Source organism: Fringilla coelebs (assembly GCF_963513975.1).
Source record: "Fringilla coelebs genome assembly, chromosome: 18".
Lineage (NCBI taxonomy): Eukaryota > Metazoa > Chordata > Aves > Passeriformes > Fringillidae > Fringilla > Fringilla coelebs.
The window spans coordinates 1001810-1007809 of NC_140044.1; positions in this window are offsets into that span (position 1 = coordinate 1001810).

The following is a 6000-nucleotide window of genomic DNA, read 5'->3' on the forward strand; positions in this document are numbered from 1 at the left end:
CTAAAAAAATTCCCTGCACTATTAGCCCAGTGCCAGGTTCTCTCCATTCTAGCTAAGATCCTCACTCTTTTCTGTGTGGTTAAAGAAGAATTTCTCCTGCCCCACATCTCCAGGTGGCCCTTCCTGACCTCAGCCCTCCCACTCCTCACAGGTGCCACGGGGCACAGCTGCACAAATTCACAGCTCTGCCGGGGCCAGGGCGAGCTCGGGGAGCTTCAGCTGCAGGAGAATCCAGAGTCCTGCTCAGAATCCTGCTCAGCTCCTGCAGGTCCGTGGCACAGAGGAGCTGCCAGGACAATAAAGGCTCTTCAGTGTGGCTGGTGCACACTGATTTCACCCTCAGCTGTCGGGCTCCAGCGAATCTTCAGGAAAACACAGTTTATATACAGTAAAGAATTCAGTAAAGAATTGCAGCTTGGCCAAATTCCGTCAAATTTTCCTGGAAATGGGAAAATATGTCCCAGATGAGGGTAGGTTTCTGCCAATTTAAAATCTCTGCTGTAGCTTATGAAGGCATCGGGGCTTTTCAAAAGCACTAAACAACACGTACTTTTCCTTAATTTCATTATCTAAATTGATTTGGTTTTATTCCCTAGAAATTTCCAAAATTGTTAAACCTGCAGCAAATGGAAAAAAGATCCAAGCTGGAGGTTCTGCAGGGCTGGGCTGCCCATACAAACAATGTTGTGTAACTGGGACACCAGTAAGAACACGAAGGCCAGGCTGGAAGCACAGAAACTTCCTTGAGTTGGGCTTGAACAAGCACAGTGCTTTCATTTTATTTTTTTTTAAGAAAAATGCTGAAATTTTGCATAATGGTGTATTCGTGCTTGGAAGCACCTTGGAATGATGACATTGGTGAAGAAAAGAGAAAGGGCTCTAATCTGTAGGAGTAAAGTGAGTTATCAGGATTTACTCTGTGTTTGGAACATCCAAGGTGGGCTGAAGAGAAAGGACCTTGTACTCAATATAAATTACAAATATGGCTGTGTAAGGCTGCTGGGTTGTAAGAATAAAACACCTCCAGAGGGAGCAGAACAGGGGAAGAAGCCTTCTCTTGTGAAGTTTGCAGCTCTGTGGCAGAAAAGCTTTTCTGCTGTAAAGCTTGAACTTCATATGGCAGACACTGTAATTTCAGACATTTTTCTTCAAAGATGTTATCTGTGCCCTGGCTGAATGGGGTGCAGCAGTATTAGAGAAAGGGCAGTAAATCTGTTTTAAAGAACTTCAGCATGTGGAGTTTAAAGAAACCACTTGTATCTTCTGATGGAAGAAAGCTGGACATTAGCAACTCTTGCTGTTTTCAGCTTGTAATAGCTGCTGTGTTCTTAAAGCTGGAAATTTTCTTTCAATGGCATTGGCTGAGAATCTTGTCAAATGCTTATTTAAAGAGTATTTTTTAACCCTTGTGTAATTGCAGACTTATAACCTCAAAAAAAATCTCATGCTGTTGGTATGGAGAAAAAGTGCACATTTATTAGATAATTATTCTAGAGGCATTTTACTGTCTTTTTTGCCATACAAATATTGTAATCTGTAGACCAGCTGCTGCTCCTCTGGGGTTTGCTCTCTTGTCCTGGCTGAGGTTTTTCCTGACCCCTGGAGCTGATTCTCTGAAATGGAAGTGGGAAACTGAGAGTGGGATATGGAACATTCTCTGTGTTCCTCTACTGGCTCACCTGAGCCCAGAAAGGAGCAGGAGTTGTTGATGGGTCTGACTGGAGAACCTGGGGAAGAGACCTCTGCTTAGCAGGGCTGCCCAGGGCTGGTGGCATCCCTCACTGCTGGCTGCATCTCCACAGAGTGTTCAGAGACCCTCCTCTGGCAGAACACAGCTCAGCAGGGCTCAGGAGCTCCGTGGAGTTTGGGTTCTGCTTCATGTAGAGTACAGCAAGCTGTGTCTTATCAGAAACAAATCACTGGAGTGAGAAATCTCTCCCATGTGGAGGCTTTGCACTTTTTAACTTCTGCAGATCATCCTTCAAATGTAACTTGAGGGAGGTGTCAGCCTCACTCTTTGCTGTATATTAGCAGTTTCTCTTCTTGAAGACTCCAGAGCAGCACATACTGCAGTTTCTGTTATTCTTTGCCACTGACAATGTGTGATCACATGTACGTCGCACTACTTTTTGTGTCCTAATTTACCTCACAAGATAATATTTGGTGTTTTCAAAGTGCTATGAGATTTTTGTGACAGTCTTGAAGAAAAATATTTGTTAAATTAATACTAAACCATACCAGATGGGAAAGATGAGAGGAGGGAAAATAGAGCAGAATATTTCAAAACTGGGGGTGTACTATATTCATATTTAAAACTCATTAATTTTCAAGTGCTGAGTACTACAGGCCATTTTTTTTACTGGATGAACTTTAAGCACAGCTGCAGGTAAAATAAACTGAATATCCCCCTAAAGTTCTTAACATTACATATTTAAGCACGTGCTAGATTCTTTTCTGACTTCCTGTTCTCTAATGGGAGGGATTAGGCCCTTTATGTTTTGAAAGATATGAAGCCAATTCTTGTTACAAAATTCCAGTACTGAGATCAAATGAATGAACAAAAACAACTAGAAAAAACTCGGTTTGTCAGAGAGGCACCTTCATTAGTGCTCTCGCCTCTTTTCTGTCATAGGAATTGTTTTTAAGCTATAATTGGATCTCACTGACAAAAGCTTCTGGCTACATATGTAAAGATTTATAAAATGCTGCCTTTCTGTAAGCTGGTCTGATCTGTGCCAGAAAATAGGAACCACAGCTCCTCCCCCGTGTCAGTGCCAGGCACTGTTGGTTAGTTCAGCTTGAAATGCACTCTGCAGCACACGGTGCTGGCTGTGATGCTTGCTCTTGAAAAGCAGAAAAATCTTCCTTGGGCGGCGTTTTGCACAGCCCTGCCCTGTGCAGAGTTGGAGTGAGTTCCTTACAGAGCAGTGCTGCTGGTACCGTCACTAGCAGGAATTGAGTGCTCACCCCAGGCCCTGTGCTGCTCCTTCAGGAATGCAGGAGCAGAGCTGCTGCCAACGCTGATGGAAGTGTTTGCATGTTCCACTGCAGCTCTGCAGGCCTGGCTGCTGGGGCAGGGGGAGTCGCTGCAGCTGCAGCAGCTCTGCTGTATTCGCATTTCTGTCTGCAGTGCAGGCTCAGTGCCACATTTACACCATCAGACAGGGCTGGGTGTGCTCAGCGTTACAAAACAACCTGTGTTCTGACTTATGGGTCAGGGCTCCTCTTCACAAACCTGGGCTGGAACTTTGCTACAGGTGTGCCATTTATACATCTGCTGTTAAGAGAAAATAACCACATTTCCAAATATTAGAATTGCCTTACCAGGGAAGGCTGACTGTTTCCTGTTTCAGGGTTTCTTTGGTTATGCTGTTTTTCTGTCTGTGCTCTACCAGCCACACGTTCTATTCCAGCTGAGATGAGGAAACATCCTGCAGATTGGATGATGTTAGGATTAAGCATTTCAAATGGGCTTTGTTAGTACACTGAGAATTTCTGTTCTTGCCAGCCATAGTTGTGGTGAGCATGTTGGGAACTTTATTCTACCATATTTCTGTGGATTATTGACTCCAAGCACGTTATGCTCCTCTCCTCGCTGCTATAACCATGTAATAGATACTTTTGGAACAGTGTCCCATCAGAGGAATGTCTGTGGAAATTGTGGTCTCAGTGTGACAAAAGCAAAAATCTCTGTTTATTCTGTTCCTATTTTTATATCTGCACAGGAAAAAAAAAAGCTATAAAATTATTATCTGTTTACAAACATTTTACTTTATAAAAACAAGTTCATAATTTATACTCGGGATTCAATTGGGGTTGAAAATCACTGCAGCTGTCTTCATGCAATCTGTTCTGTCTCTGAGCTTCCAGTTTAATATATGCAGTCTGCCACATTAATTCTTGAAGTGGCTCTTAAGTGGAAAGCTGTAAAAGGGGTGATCTTGGACAAAGATGCTTTTGAAAATAGGAGACGCTCATCTTGGGTTCCTCATGTCCAAATGGGCTCAAGTAAATAAGCCATTTTATAGTAGCCTTCAGAATCGTGAAATGTGCTCATAAAACCTCTGCAACTTTTTGTAGTACAGGGAAAGCTAGTCGTAAAGTGAATTCAAGTCTCTGGAAAAGGGCCTTGAGGAAGACAGGGAAGGCAGTAATACTTAACCATATGGGTTTCATTAATAGGGGAATGAGTGAAGCGTTGGAAAGGCAAAGTGAATTCAAGAAACACCTGGGCTCCTTTGTGCAGAGGCCAGAGCTGGATTGGCAGTAAAAGGGTGTGGGTGTGAAGGATGAAGGATCTGGGACCAGGTGAAGAAGTTTTCAGTCTAAAGATGCCTTGTGCTCAGGTGTTTGGGGCATGAGTATGTCCTGCTAAAGCCCTTTTTTCCAGCTGTGTCTGACTTTTGGGGCAAAGAATTGATTTTCCTTAGTTTCCCAGTGAGTCAGAAGGGGTTTGTACTGTAAATCTCATTTTTGAAAAGAATTAATTTAAGCCATGCTTGTTTCCCAAAATGGAGCACATTCCATCGCTGGCCCCGTGGCCTTGGGCACTCTGGGCTGATGTCGCGGTGTTCCGGGGCAGGGACTTTGCTGCGCAGCAGCGGCAGCGAAGTGTGCATCCCCCCGTGCATCCCCGGGCTCACCGCGCCTCCCTGAGCATCCCTGAGCTTCCCTGAGCATCCCTGAGTATCCCTGAGCATCCCTGAGCATCCCTGAGCATCCCCGGGCTCACTCGCGCATCCCCGGGCTCACCGCGCCTCCCTGAGCATCCCTGAGCATCCCTGAGCATCCCCGGGCTCACCGCGCCTCCCTGAGCTTCCCTGAGCATCCCTGAGCTTCCCTGAGCATCCCCGGGCTCACTGCGCCTCTCTGAGCATCCCTGAGCTTCCCTGAGCATCCCTGAGCTTCCCTGAGCATCCCTGAGCATCCCTGAGCTTCCCTGAGCATCCCCGGGCTCACCCGCGCCTCCCTGAGCATCCCTGAGCATCCCCGGGCTCACCCGCGCCTCCCTGAGCATCCCTGAGCATCCTTGAGCATCCCTGAGCATCCCCGGGCTCACTCGCGCATCCCGGCGCATCCCCGCGCGCTCCGCCCGCCGCCCGGCCCCGCCTGTCCCCGCCGGATCCCTCGCTGCCCGCGCTCACGCCCGTGCTCCGGCTGCTTCTCCCGGTTCCAGCGTGGCCATTGCCGGCGGCAGCGCTGGCAGCACGTTTTACACAGGTGCGCTGAGCGGCGAGAGAGCGAGGGCTGTGCGCCTGGAAGGAAAATCCAAACGAGCCCGAGTTTATGGCTCGGTGAGGTCGGGTTATCCTCTCGTGCTTCCGAGGAGCCTTTGCTCAGCAGTCCCATTTTCTCCTGCGGTACAAACGCAGCCGAGCAGATGGCGAGTGTGAGCACACGGACTGCGGCTCTGCCTGAGCCGGGAGCAGGGAGCGGGCTGGCGCTGCCTCCCGGTTTCCAGGAGTGTTTACAAGTTAATGGACTTGTTCCACTCGAAATAACCCATGGTATGTGCTGGGTTCAGCGGTCAAGAGGTCCTTTAGGAGTAATCGAGGAAAGCGGGAGTTTTTTAGACGCTGAGCTTGTGGGGTTTTTTTCCCTATGACTGATTTTAGCGCATTTGTCTTTAATATGAAACTGCAAAGAAAGGCAGAAGGAACAACAGTGGATAACAATATGCAGCCTTCACCTGAAGGCACCAACAAGAAAAATGGAAAGGGACAGTTTAAAAGAGCCTGGAGTGAGAGGACAAGGAGCAATGGCTGGAGAGCGATGCTAGATGGCATGTTGGAAAGAAATTCTGTGCTGTGAGCGTGGTGATGCTCTGGCACAGGTTGCCCAGAGCAGCTGTGGCTGTCCCTGGAAGTGTCCAAGGCCAGGTTGGACAGGGCTTAGAGCACCCTGGGATAGTGGTATTGCTGGGTTTGTGTAAAATGTTCACGTCCATAGCAGTTTATTCAAACAGGACTGGAGGCCAGGTGCCTGTGTGGAAAGGCAAGG